This window comes from Cnephaeus nilssonii (genome assembly GCF_951640355.1).
Source record: "Cnephaeus nilssonii genome assembly, chromosome: 11".
NCBI classification, from domain to species: domain Eukaryota; kingdom Metazoa; phylum Chordata; class Mammalia; order Chiroptera; family Vespertilionidae; genus Cnephaeus; species Cnephaeus nilssonii.
Genome location: NC_137082.1, coordinates 80,589,538 through 80,604,522, shown reverse-complemented (window position 1 = coordinate 80,604,522; position 14,985 = coordinate 80,589,538). Strand labels below are relative to the sequence as shown.

The following is a 14,985-nucleotide window of genomic DNA, read 5'->3' as shown; positions in this document are numbered from 1 at the left end:
GAACAAGGGGCGGGTGGTCGGGGCAGATGCCCCGTTTCTTGGCTCTATTATGTCACATACAATATCTGCCTCTGCAGAGGTTGTACACGCACAACACATGTGCACATAACAACGCTCCACCTTCTTAGACAGAACTTCTCAGAGAAACATGACAACAAAAGAACCTGTGCTGGGTCCTTCTCAGATGCTCCACAGAGTTGACCTGGATCACATCCCCCAATATTCGTCCTCCCCTCCAGCTCTTGGCTTCTATTCCCTGCAGGCTGAACCCCCACCGCTGGGCTGTCTTCTGAAAGAGAAACCCCACGGACCAGCAATCATCTCCCTGCAGTAAACGCAATGAGCAGAAGCAGCCACCCGGGTCCCACAGTCAGGCCCCAAAGGAGAGGAATCCGCTGCAGGCCTAACACTGGGAGCCAAGGTCAGAGGTCATTTAGGGTGGAAGCCGGAAGAAAAGTCAGGCTCCCAGAAGTCCAGCACCTGCTCCTCCCTGGAGGTGGAGAGGGCCCAGCTGGTCCAGCCTGTAGCCGCCCCTCCCTAAGCACACCTGTCCAGCGAGCTGCTCCTCAAAGGGATCAGCAGCAGTTTCCATTCCCGCTGAAAGCCACCAGGAGCTTGAGTGGAGCAGTAAGCACTTTTAAGAGGGTCCAGGAACACAGGCCAAGCTTCTCCAGGACCCCCTGTCTCACCGGTTGCTCCCTCACCTGGGCTGATGGAGCCTTTCTGAGGGGGCTCCTTTCTCCAGACATCAACATGCTGACTCAACTGTAAGCATAGGTGATTTCCCTGCCTCCGCTCCCTTACCCCCTTGCAGACCTTTCTCCCAGATGCTGCCCCTCCCTCTGCCCCTGGGTATGAGTGACTGCATTTCTTTCTTGTGGCGCTTGAGAAAATAACTAAGTTGTCCAGCTCTCACATGTCTTCACCCTAGCACCTAATTTGCCCCAATACACTCGGCCGTTCCACTTCCATCTCCCCCACTGCTTTCCTGGATTCTGCTCCCTCTGCCAAAATGTGAGACATGATTTTTTTTTTCAGGTTTCCAGCCAACCTTGCTAGTCTCTCTTCCTCTTTCTACGATGAAATCCCAAGATCATCCCATCGATTAAAGACACACGTGTCTACCAGAATGTACGCCTTCAAGTCACATCTCATTCTGTGCTGCTACAGGGTGCTTCTTGTCTTTATTTTTAAGTCACCACGGACTGTCCCTATCACTCAATCAAGTCAACCAGTCAACTACAAAGTATTTTTTTTAGAATTCTGACATCCTTCTTCCTAGTTGAGGTGCTAAGGAGTTGTTTTTCTATCTCAGTTCCTATGTTGACGGAGCTTGCATGTCAGACAGACCATATTACCCCATGTGGAACACTTAAGGAACAATGCCCAGTTCTATCTCCACAATAGTGCCCGGCATGCACGATTGCACAGTTACTGAAGAAAATACCTTTGATTAAATGATTGCATAAATTAATGAATGAGTTTGTGAGTAACGGTGTAGAAGGAAAAGAACACTATCGATGGGACAATTAGCATCCGCAGAGGCACCTATGTTCTGCTTACCTTAGCTCTGTGACTCCCTCTGTTAGGGCATCTTTCTCAGGTCCAGCAGAGCCCATTGTTCTGAAGTAAACATTTCATTTCCCCTTTCCTGCTCCCCCGTTTCTGGGACCTACAGTGTTGGTTGAAATCAAGTTCTACAGAGGAACCCTGGGGAGCCCACGGTGCACCTGAGTCAGCTGGCAGAGATGAGCATAGGAACAAGTCTTCTTGACCCAGGCCACTGTCTGCCCCTGCCCAGCTGCCACCAGCCTACGGACTTTAACGTCCCTCACCTATTCTAATGCATTTATAGGCTGTTTTCTCTCGCTCTGCAATTGCTTCAGGTGAGACCTGTTTTCACACCTGCACTGTATTAGAAAAGGGAGACCATTTAGTAAAATTACCTCATTTCAGAGGAAGGTGCTGAGCAAGGACTCTATCAGGTAGTTTCGGGAGCAAAGCTGAGTACACTGCCCAGTAACGTCCTATAATCCACATTTATTGGAACCTACAATATATTTTAAAACATTACAATCAGCCCTTGCTGGTTTGGCTCAGTGGATAGAGCATCGGCCTGTGGACTGAAGTATCCTGGATTTGATTCTGGTCAAGGGCACATGCCCGGGTTGAGGGCTCAATCCCTAGTAGGGAGGGGCATGCAGGAGGCAGCCAATCAATGATTCTTTCTCATCATTGATGTTTCTATCTCTCTCTCCCTCTCCCTTCCTCTCTGAAATCAATACAAATATATTTTAAAAAAACATTACAATCAACATACACTTATTTTATCAAAGAAAATTCTGTATCCTCAAGAGGAAGGAAAAGAAAATCTATTCACCTCTTTCTCTTTCTGTTGTGTGTGTTTATTTTCCATTCTAGGGGAGTCCTCAGGTTCCCCCATGCCCTGGGTCACAGTCCCAGCCCAACAGTGAGAAGAGGGAAAAGATGGAATGTTTAAAAACAGCTTTACAGCTTTATAGATTTTCACCATTTTATGGACTTCGTCATGTGTTCACTTGCTGACCCTCCCTCTCATCACCTTCAAGGAGCCAAACACACCTTTCCTGCTCCATCACCTAGGAAGGCCTGAGTGAAGACAGGAGTGTGTGCAGGGAGGGCGGAGCTCGCGAGGCCTGAGGCCAGCAGGCTGCTCTGCTCTCAAAGTTGAGGATAACTCGAGAGTCTGTCAGAGACCAACTGAACCGGCAGAGAGGATATTTTGTGGAATATGACAGAAAAAGAGGGCCACGGCACTCACTTCAGAGGTAGAAGACTTACCAGCTTTCACGAGACTTGACCAACTGTCTGTCTGGATCCCCTGGCATCTAGCTATTGTGGTTCCAGTTTTACAGACAGAAAAATGGAAGTACTGACAAAGCACCTTGGCCGCAAGTCTTCTAGAAGGTAGGCTCTGAGGGTGAGGATCTCTGGCTCCCATTCTAAGTTCTGAGCCAGCTGCCTCAGAGTTGGAGGGTAAGCATGCTGGAACCACAGCTTCCTGATTCCGAGACCCAAGGCGAGCAACTGGAGGTCTCTGTGCCTCATTTTACACATCTGTAAAATGGGGATGATAGCCTGGCTGGAGCGGCTCAGTTGGTTGAGCATCATCCTGTGCACCAAAAAGTCCCCAGTTGGATTCCCAATCAGGGCACATACCTAGGTTTCCAGTTTGATCCCCAGTTGGAGTGCATACAGAAGGCAACTGATCAACGTTTCTCTCTCACATCTATGTTTCTCTCTCTCTCTCTCTCTTCTCTCTAAGCAGGTCCTCAGGTGAGGATTTTTTTTTTTAAGTGGGGATGATAACATCTCCGCTTTGTTTGAGGGAAGGATATAGTAGACAATATGTGTCCAGTGCTTGGCAAGGCTCTCAGCTATTCTAAGTACCAAAATGATGGTCGTCATGCTCAAGAAAGCAGCCCGACAGCCAATTGCCTTCCTCTGTGATTTACATTTTCCATAAGAGAAGGACTCTCCCTTGTTTCTGATAGGCAAGTCATGTTTTTCAGCAGAAATCAGAAAACGTAAGAGGCCGGCCAGTCAGACTCTTCCAACAAAGCTTCAAGGACAGCAAGGCCTGAGCTGAAGCGAACCATTGGGTCTGTGTGACTTACAGGATGAGACGGGAGCAGGAAGGAGGACTTTTGTTAGAGATGGTTTTCATTTTTTTCTGTTTTGTTTTTGTTTTGTTTTTCTTCTCCCCCTGGCAGAGGATTAACATGTAGGTTCTTAAACAAGGGGGTCCCCCGTTTGCAGCTGACAGTGGCAGCTGCAACCTCCAACTCCCCTGCAGAATGGCAAGGAATCGAATCAAAAAGAAAAGCAAGTGGACAACCTTTCCTCAGGGAGCACGAAACACAATACCAGCCTTTCGCCAAACCCCGCAGACCCCAGCTCTGATTGGAGGTTGCCTCGGAACAAAGGGAAATTGGTATTTAAAAAAAAATCTTCTGAAAGCCAACTCAGCAGATGGTTTTTTCCTGGGCTCCAGGAGAAGCAGGGGGCGAGGTGGGGGCAGGGGAAGGACGCCGGGATAACACACTGCCACCAGGACGCAGACGGCTGAGAAGTGACAAAGATGGGCACAGAGGGCTGACCTCTCACCCCAGAATTTCACAAAGGGCAATCACACCATGTGGCGGGTGTCTGGACCAGGCTGCTGACCGCTCCCACCGCAGCTGCTGTTCATCACAGCCAAGTCTGGGGGCTTTATTCAAAGCAGGTGATGGCAGAGGCCAGCGAATGAGGGGATGGTAGAGAAGCGAGGGAAAAGTTGAATCAGAGACTACGGTTTGTCAGGAATCGACTGTAGGTGGTTCTATAGGACAGCCCCTTGTATTTCCATTGCTCTCCTAACATTTCAGAAGCACTTTACAACCGTTTGCCCCTGTCATCTTCAGAGTAACATGGAGGGAAGAGAGACAGTACTAACCCCTCGTTAAATATGAGAAAACAGCCATTCACTTGCTAAAGGGAGAACAGGTCAGACCCAGAGCCTGGCCCCGGGTGACCAGCCTTCCTTCAAGTCTCAGGCCAGGGAGTGCTCCTGGGGTCTGGTTTTGGGGGGCCCTTTGCTGATTTCCACCTTTTCTGCCTGATTAAGTCACAGTGAGCCTATTATCCTGCTGCCCAGGCCGGCCGGCCGTCACTCCTCGCCACACCTCACTGCCACTGGGGCCTGCTGAGTGCTGGCCAGCAAGGAGAGCACTGTGGGCAGTCCAAGAAAGGAGCTCTCTGGGTCTCGGGGATGAAGCTGCAGGTTCACCCACAGCCTAGGCCAGGGGCATGTGGCCAGGACCATCAGGTGAGCTGCACAGGACTCGCCTGAGCACCTACAAGACCAGCTAGAGCAGAGTGCACCTGTCAAGGATCGCTTCCTGCTGCAGGAAACCAGGAGACCTGAGGGTGTGATAAGGATTTGAGCCACCCCCTGCCACGATTAGTTGTAACCTTGGGACAAGCCATCTAAAGACCCTCAATGTCCCTTCCTCAGTCTATAAAACAGGGAGGAGTAACAGCTACTTCACCGGACTGTCCTAAGAACAAGCCAGAAAGAGGCAGCAGTTGGGCGCATGTGAATGTTCTGTAAAGGTGCCGGGCAGATGTGAGGGTTGCTACCAATTCTCCACGCTCTGCACTGACTGGAGCGCTTGAAGTTTATTTACTGCCCTGGGTTTTCCCTCTATGCCCTGAGATCAATTCCTCCGCATAAGATCTTTCTAGACCACTTCTGCTGAACACACCGCACGACGGTCGGTTCGTGCAGAATGTAGACCCGCCAGCGCTGCTGCTGTCTATCTGCCTGGGAGCCAAGCAGGCTGCAGGATGAAAGGTCTCAGCTGTTCCTAAGGAACCAACGTGAAATGCGCAGGGCTGCTGGGCAGAAGCCGTTTTGATAGAGGGTTTTCCATAGAACCATCTTCATCGGCATGGAGCTAATAAGGACTTATTTAGCAGGCTGGGGAAATAACGTTAAGTGAATCTTACATTAAAAGACGTAACTCCTGTCCTCAGAGAGCTTCCGCTATAACTGAGAAGAGCAAACTTTATTTACCTCTGACCACCACTTTTAGCAGCCTTTCAGGTAGACCCGAGAGGCCAATATGTGAATGAGGTTCCCAGACGGTGCCCATCTAAGGAGGGCCCCAAAAGAGAAAGCACAGAAGAGGACCTGCGAGATCCAAAGCTGCCTTATTTCTGTGCCTCCTGTGTCATCTGCAGACCCACCAGACCCTCTGACCAAAGTGTGCACAGATGGCAACGAGGATAACGCAGACACCTGCATCTTGCCCCAAAGAATCCAATGTATGCAGGGTGTGATGATTTGGACCAGCAAAAGGAGCATGAGGCAATATTAAATTGGCGAGTTTTCTTGACCTCGAGTTTAGTATACACCAACAAGGAGGAAGTGGCCAGAGAACTGGGATAGCCTGGGATCATGTTAATAAGGATACTCTGCTTAGAGCAGAGGAGGTGACAATCTACTGATGCTCTGCAGGGCCAGAACACCTCCTGGTACTATACTCTGCTCTGGGAGCCCTTCCCGCCTATGCCTTTAGGAGGGACACTCACAAACAAGTATTCCTAGCACAGGAACCTGGGTGTTTTGGCATTAGGAAACCATGGAGTCCAAGGAATGGTCTCAGGAACTGGAAATATTTAGGCTTTCGAAGGCTTTAGTACAATAGAAGAAGGAGTTATACTAAAACCAGGGCTTCCTCAAGAGATGGCCAGTCCCCTCCCCGAGGGCCATGGAGCAGCATCCGAATAACTGTCCATTGGGGGTTGCGGGGGTGGGTGGTTGGGAAGGTGTCTTTTGTTTGTGTAAAAGGGATGCTGACATGGAAATATTCAGAGGCTCTCCTGACCTGCAGCGAAGTCCAGGATTCTGGACCCACAGCTTCTGTGGTCAGCCTCCCCTGACTTCTGACCCAGTGCCAGATCCTAGCCTGTGTCCCCAATGGATTTAATTCTAGGTCTCAGACCCTTTCTGTACCCAAAATCTCATTTTGTCCTCCTTCGTGACCCCATAGCACCGAAAGCCCAGCAGGACACTGACCTGCCACTTATTCAGTGGCAGCAATCCAATAGGACGTTCAGGAAGCGGGTGGTTCAGGGAAGAGCCACCCCCCCCAGTAAGTCAGGTTCCACCTTCTTGCTCCTCCAAAAGGCCAAGGCTGGAGAAATCATGGAGATTCCCATTACACACTACAAACAGATTCCCTTTAGCTACATCCATGATTCCCCATGAGAAGCAACTCCTTTAGCTGGTTCCCCAGCTGAAATGGCTCAGCTCCTGAGCTGCGTTCTCTTTGACAGCACTCAGCCAATGAACTAACTGGCCCAGCATAAAAGGCTGCCCACACTCCTGGGCAAATTGATGTTTGCAAATGATTACTTCTTGGGGGCAAGGCCTGGTAAGCCACCCCCTCCCCCACCTCTGAATCCCTGGGCCACGGAACTGGCTAGAAACCTGTGGGAGGCACAGAAGAAGATCTGGGGGGAAACACAATAAACAAGGTCTAGCAAACACACTGAAGCTACCTACATTTGATACTAATGATGATTATCACAGGGCCTCACGGGCCAGGCACCAAGGTGGGAACTGCCTGGACTTTTCAGAGTAAAGAAAGGCCTCCATTGTTCCCCTGCTGAGGTCATAGGCTGATGGGGAGCTGAGGGAAGTGGGCTGGGGAAGGAGAGGCAGGCAAGGGAAAAGCCAACCTGGGATGTCAAAGAGACACACACCCCAGGTGTACGGAGAGGCCCCTGGCCGTCACGGGCAGGACCACTGTGGCTGTAGAAAGTGGAGGGGCTGGAAGTGATGAGGTCCAAACCTGCCCTTCACGCAGCGCTCTGGCAGACCGTGTTCCCACAGACGCAGACAGCGGCCTCAGCGTACAAGGAGGCTCACGGCTCCACCACCAGCCCGTCATTCAGACTCCTGAATGCACTGGGTACCTCTGCAAGTCCAGTGGGTGCTGCATGCTCCTCCTGTCTGTATGCCTCCAGGACTTGGTTCTCCTGAACTCCAGCCCTCTGGCAGACTCTCCTTCCTCGGTGGGGGGTACTGAGGGCCTTTACAGTGCCTTCCAAATCAAGTTCCACCCCAAGGACCATTCAAGATTAAACCCTTTCCCCAAAGCTGTTGGGTGTGTGCAAATTATAACATGAATGTTTAGCTCATTGCGGATAAACAACGACCCCTACAACATAAGTCTTCCATGCTGTGCTGTTCTTTTCCTCTCCGTGATCAGTCAGGAGCCTGAACCAAGGCCTGGGTCCAGGCTTCAGGACTGCCCTCCACATCCCTATGCTCTCTGCCTTGGTGTCCAGGCCCCATGACTTCCAGACCAAAAAGCCACAAAAAGCCACCAGCGTCTTCATGAACCAGCGAGGCAGGCAGGGTGTCCCGGGAGATCCTGCCCCACATCGCTTTGAAGGTGAGATGTTTTTAACTTAAGATTCTAGGAATCAGAAGAATCAAAGCACAGAGTACAGAAGGGCAAGAGGGGTTGTTTTTCTTGCCTTTTATTAAAAACGGAAAAGGAGATGTAATGGCAGGTCAGCCAGTGATGCCGCTTTGAGTGGACTCTCTGAGGATGCAGTGTGATGGTGCAGGAGGGGCAGACTCTGCAGAGGCCGGAAACACGGCAGGGTGGAAGGTGCGCCACCTGAACCCCACTTGATGGTTCTTATGACACTGGTTTCCAACTTTCAGTTTGAGTCACGCTTAGAGCTCAGCAGCCACCCTGGTTTGGCAGATAAGTGACCACAGAGAGGAAAGACCTTTGAACCATCTCTAAATAAATCCCCACAGCAATCCCCACCCCAAAACAGCAAAGCATTAGTGACATCCTCTCTCAGTAGATGCTTGTGCAGGCATCAGAGATAAGACGCTGGCACTGCCACCCAGCTAACACAATTCAGCACGGCCAGGAGCAAGATTAACGCAGGACTGGCCCAGAGAAACACGCACCTTCATCCCCTGGAGATCCCCAACAGGGAGGTGCTGCTGCGATTCCCAGTTTTCATACGATCAGGAAACCATTTGGCGAGGTTCAGTGACCTGCCTAGGGTTACTGGAAGCCCAGCATCCAGTGTAGGTTCTCTGCCTCCGAAGAGGGAGAGCTGGTCCTGGGATCACGGCAGCTGAGCTGAGGTCCACTCTCAGCAGGTCTCTCTCTGACACATCCCTTACTCCTCACCGGGAATCTGAACACTCTGGGAATGAATGACTCTCCATCGGAACAGAACACAGTTTTCCTGCCTCGTTCCTCTGCCAGACTGATCTTCAAAAGCATGGAGTTCACCAAAAATTGTTCCTTGGGGAAGTCCAAGAAGCTGCTACCAAGGGAATATCAAACAAAGAAGAGAAGAGCCAGCACATGGCTGTACACCAGAGTATTCCCAACACAGGAGGAGAAGAAGCATGCACGGAGGGAGGGGGACCGAACAACCCCAGCACATCCGAATGGAAAGCAAGTTTGGTCAATCTCATGTCTGTTTAAGCTCAACACTGAAACGTCCTACCCCTGATTCATGACCTTTGACGTTGGGTCAAAAAGGAAACCATCTGATGATGGAACAGTGGGTCCAAAGAGAGGTCAAAAATGCTATTGAGAGCAACTAGTTTTCTTAAAGAGAAAGATTTGACCCATGTACTTAAAGTTCCCATTTTTTAGAATAGAAATAAGGCTTCAGAGGTCAAAAGCTATTTTTGTTGTCATTCCTTTAAAAAAACAAAACACACACGGAGACTGAGACCCAGGGAAGTGAAGCCATTCTTGCTGAAATGGTTCCAACAGAGACAGGGCTGGTGCCCAGGGCTCCTCTCCCCAAGCTGAGTGTTCTGTTCCCCACTTTCAGGTCAAATGTCACCGGTTGCCCTGTGGAGACAAATACTTTGTGGAAAAAGTCATCCACCATCCTCCACCTGGCTTTAGCCATAACATCACTAGAGAGAAACCTATCAGAGAGCAAAGGTTCCAGGCACTCTGAGGAATCAAAAGAAATGTGCTGCTTAAAACACACACACACACACACACACACACACACACACACACACACAAAAAAAAAAAAAAAAAAAAAAAAACACAAAACACACAAACAAACCCGTAGAGAGAAAATAAAAATTAAACAACAGGGGAAATGTTGCCTCTTGAGAAGAAACGCGGGCGGGGCCTTTCTTTCCTGTCATGTGGAGGGTCCCATGGAGGAAGAAGCTCATGCTCCCAGAGTTCAAAACACCACATGTACACCCCCAGAAAAAGAAAGGGGGCAGCCCTCAGCTAGGCAGTGCATCGAGGGGTGACCAGAGGAGGTGCAGAGCAAAATGCGGGGAGGGAAGGGCACCTGAACCATGCCCCATGAGTATAAGGAGGGTAGAGGCTCTCTGTGGGGTGCCCAGTGCCACCTACCAGAGTAAAGGATGAGATGATGGGTGCTGCAGTGATGTCAGGCAATCTGAGCTACCCTTCAACCCTGCCCAACGCCCACTCCCATGCCCTCTCACCTACCTGATATGCCAATCACAGAGGATCAAGAGAGAAAGTACCTCTCAGCACCCTACAGGAAAGCGGGCGAACCTCCTCGCTGACACCTGCGTTACCTAAAGGCTCCCCTTCTAAGTTTCTCTGCCCTGCATCACTTTCCTGTTCCCCAGACCCCGAGTCCTTCCCTTTCCCCAGTTCAAAGCCTGCTGAGCATTCTCATTACTTACAGAATTAAAGGCAAACCCATATATTTATTTGATATTCACCACTCTCAGCAACCTGAGGCCAACCCAACTTCCCATCGACTTCACCATAAAAGGCTTTTTTTTCTGTCCATATTTGGTGCGTTTGACACAAAGAGGGTGCTATTTAAAGAAAGAATAAATGCATGCATGATCCATGAGACTTCCTAAGAGAGGTTATGACAGCTCAGAACACAATACAAGCATCTTGCCATAGACACATGATGATGGTGTGCTTGGAATGCACCCCCAGCATGTTTCTGAGACCATGGTAGGCGCCTGATGAATGTAAGGTGGAAGTTCTTGCTGCTGAGGAAACAGGTTCTCTGATGATGCTGGGGAAGAAGGAAAATTAAGTCTAAAGAAATAAAAGATATTGTATTTTGGTCAGAAGCAAGTAAATATTGGTAAGTACAATAAAGGAAAAATGAACTCATGAGCTGCCCGAGGACTCTCCTCTCCTTCTCATGCTGTTGACCAGGGATAGATGTCCCAGACCCCACTGACAGTCCTCAGGAAAGAGGAACACGGTTAAGCTCTGCCTAGTGGCGTGTCTCATAAAAACCTGTCACTGCTAACAACATTTTCTGTTCATGTGTTGTACCTGAACTGCTTCTAGAGACACCTTCTCATGCTCCCTGTTGTTCTCACTGAGTGAGCTGGAAGGGAACCTGAGGAAGCTTAAGTTACTTTCCTGATTGAGTCTAAGAGGCAACATCACTTTCCTGAGTGAGTCTAAGAGGCAACATTGCTGGTGCCATGACAAAGAGCAGATGCATGCATGGAATCCAACTGCAAAGCAGGACTGGTCCAAAGGATAGTCCTGAGGCCCTGAAGCATGTTCTGAGGTTTCTTCTCATCCAATACCTCTTACCAAACACTGCTGTTCCACCTCACATAAGTCCATTCATCATAAACCCTCTTCCAGATAGCATCGCAGTTGCCATCCTAATTTTATGTGGAAGGAAAGTGAACATTCCCTGATTAGAAAAGTCCATGCATTGTTGAACCAATGAGGTGGTATTTTCATGGGGCCCACCTTACATCCTACCAGTGGCCATGTGGCCTGAACATCCATAATGTCTCTTAAATTTGGAAGACTGGTCCTAGGTTTGAAATTCGGAATAAAGCTCTTGGGGATGCCACACATGCATCTCTTCACCCCAAAGCAGTAGAGCATGTAGAAACAGAGTTAAGCTAGCAGGGATACCCTTATAGTGATATGTAAGGGATGCTATCATTATCCTCCAGAGCATCCTTTTTACAAAAACCAATGAAAAAGAAAATCATTGGGATCCGATAGAAGCTGTCTTTGCCTAAGGCTGTCGCACAGTGACTTGAACAAAATTAATTGGTCTGCAGAAGAGAAAAAGAAAAAGAATGAGAGGCCGAATCACTAACAACCAAACAAAATGAAAGAAAATCCTGTTACCCTGAAACTCTATGTCCTGTCCCTAAGCCAAGGGTCAACAAACACTTTTTTTTTTTGGGGGGGGGGGGGGGTCTGGTTAGGGCCAGACACCAAATCATTCCCGCTCTGTGGGCCATGCAATCTCTGTCACAACCACCCAACTCTACTGTTCTGGTGCAAAAGCGATCACAGACGAAATGTAAACAAATGGATGTGGCTCTCTTCCAAAAAAAAAAGTTTATTTATGGACACTGAAATTTGAATTCCATAAAATGTTCACATTGCAAAAGATTTTTCTTCTTTTGTTGATATTTCCCCAACCATTCTTTGCTTGTGGGCTGTACACAACAGGCAGGGGGCTGGACTTGGCCCATGGCTGACCCAGCTCTAAGTCAGCACAGATAGTCAGGGGACTCCTGAGTAGGCATCTCCACCAGCTCAAGGATCAAGTCAACAGGGTCTCCTTCCTAGCTCCCTGTGAAGGACTGAGTCTCAGGGCCACTCCATGCGTCTTTCTTCAATCAGGGGCTTGCCTCATACAAAAGTTCCAGAAGACTGGGTTTTAGAGTTCACCATTGACCTGTTGCTTAGAAAAAGCCATTCTCATCCTTTTCCCTACCTTAATTTACTGATCACATTACTTCCCATTCATATAAATAAGTAGACTCTGCATGTCCATGACACTGAACGTTTCTATACAAATGGTAGGCTGGGTGTCCACCTCTCCATCTCAACCTTAGCTTCAGTTTACTCCCTGTTTGCAAAACAACAGGAACTTGAAGAGTAACCAAGCTGACATTCTAACCCAACAGGGATCAGAGAAGTTTCCGATCATCTATCAAGTGATTAAGACTCAGTACGAGTAACTTTATTCATTCATTTCTGGAAAGTAACAGCTCTCGGCACCAATAAATGCAAGAACAATAGAGAAGTACAGCATGAAACAAGCTCCTAAAAATTTAAAATTTTTGCAGATATTCCCATTAGAGTATAATGCATGGAATTCCAGCCCCTCCCCCTTCTTTCTGCCCTTTCCAATTGATGGGCTTAGAAACTGACCTGGTGAGTTGTATATTTAAGTAAAGGATTTCATTTCTCTTTCCGAGAAAGCACACAACGAGCACCCAGCTTTCTGGGTGAGAATGACCACCCTGAGAATGTCAGATATGAGAACAGAGTTCCGTTGCACATTTCAACTTTGTAATCATCTCCACGTCACAAATTCCAGAGTTTTATTCTAGGGCATTCCAATAGGCAGAAGGCTATATTTGGGAACAATCTTGTGGTTTTAGGGAAGACAATACCTGCATAAAGTATCTATTTATAGGATAGTAAATTTGAATTTGCGCGCCCAAAACTGTTCTGTGTTGCTGATATCCTGGCCATGATGGGGATGGAGGGAAAATAGTTACCAGAGTTTTCAAGACTGCCCACCCTCACAAAAATCCAACAACACACAAGGAACTGGCCATCACAATGAGTGAGGGAAAGATACTCATGTTCAAAGCTGAAGAGACTCAACTCCAAAAATAAGCCTCACTTTCTACATGGAGCCTGGTATCACTGTTGTATTTGCTTGTAAGATTCCTCGGAAGTTTCCATGTGCATCTAGATAATTGTTGGTTTTGTAACAGGGAAGCAGAAAGCACAGCAAAGGTGCTATGGAGAGGGGAAGCGGAGAGCACTACCCCCATGCTATGTAAAAGCAAGATAATTTAGAAGATTCCTTTGTGTTCTGAATGTTAAAGTACGGTGACCAGCTGTCCCAGCTTGCCTAGGACAGCAGGGGATTCCTAGATGCAGGATTTTCAGTTTTCAAACTATGAGCGTCTGAGCCAACTGGGAAGCATTGGTCACCCTAGAAAGTCTCTTCCATTTCAAGTCTTTAGATGTGAAATGCAATAAATCAGGCAAAACAACTAGGTGAAGAAGGATGCAAGCCCTACACTAATCGAAGAACATGATTCCTAGTAGTTTTACTGAAAATGATGCCTCCAAAGCTAAGAAGAAACACACACACACACACACACACACACACACACACACACACACACACAAATACTGGCAACAGAAACTCTACAAACTCTACAAATTATCTATGGGGTACAAAGGAGAGAGATTCCTTTACATGTGCCATTTGTAGCTCGTCCATCAAGGCTAGCGCTCAGATAAATGATAAGATTCAGGGAAAAGAGTTACTAAGACTGATTAGCACCTACAACCTAGAACCCCAAAACTCTGTCAACAGGAAGACTCCTTGCCACGCTATGCACAAGATCCAAAGACTGTTTGAATCAGAAACTTCTGGACTAGGGCAGTCTGCTGTCAGGGCTGTCTAGGGCAGTCTCCTCCCAGGAAGAGAGGTCACAGCAAACCCCTGTGATGCAAAGTAATACAATGAAACGTGGACCCAGTCTTCCCCGACCAAATGACACCACCAATCACCTAGAGAGCTGCTTTCTACACCCCTGTTTTTCTTTTGGAGGAAAATGACAACCAACCAAGTTCATTCAAGACCCAACCTTAAAAGTCCACGATGTGTTGGACAAAGATTCAGGTCAGTCGGCTGCTCCTTTTTTCTCTCCAGTTCTAATGCTCACCTCTGGCTTTGGAATAATGATCTCTGGGCCCTCAAGTTACCACAAAGATGGGGCTTCCTTAGTCAGGTGGAAGGCTCGCCTATGTCGGAAAGATGTGTAGCAGTGATTGAAACCAAAAGGTTATAATGGTTCTTGTCTGTTCCGATTGACCAACATTTTTCAACATCCCCCTCTCTGACTATGAGAACAAAAAGGAAAACAAAAGAAAAACTTCAAAATGTTGTCATAGCTAAGCCAGATCTGACCCAGCCAATTAGCTGCTACACAACAAATAGAACTGCTCCTGACTTCTAATCCTAGTAGCTATTGCTTTTCAGGTAGGTAGAAGATCTTTCCTAATAAAGAGGGAATATGCTAATTGACTGCCACACCCTCAAAGGTGGCGGCACCCACAGCCACAAGATGGCGGTACCCAGTCCCCTCAGCCCCCCCGGGGCGGCAGGTGTGTGGCAAGGTCTCCGGAGTCCCCCAGTTGTCTCAGCCCCCCAGCCGCCCAGGGCCAGCCTGAGGTGCAGGCAAGCCTCAGATGGCGGCTGCCTGGCTGCCCCGGGCCGCCTGAGGCTTGCACTGCTGGCAGTGGCAGCAGCAGAGGTGTGATGAGGGCATCACCTTCCCCTGATTGCCGGGTCGCCTCCCACCCCTGAGGGCTCCCGGACTGTGAGAGGGGACAGGCCGGGGTAAAGGGCTCCCCCACC

The 14,985-nt window shown here is 48.6% G+C and overlaps 1 protein-coding gene across 4 annotated transcripts in view; it reads right to left on the bottom strand.

Moving 5' to 3' along the window:
* SETBP1 (SET binding protein 1) overlaps positions 1-14,985 on the bottom strand; it is a 344,286-nt gene that overhangs the window by 306,789 nt on the left and 22,512 nt on the right. The window lies entirely within an intron of this gene.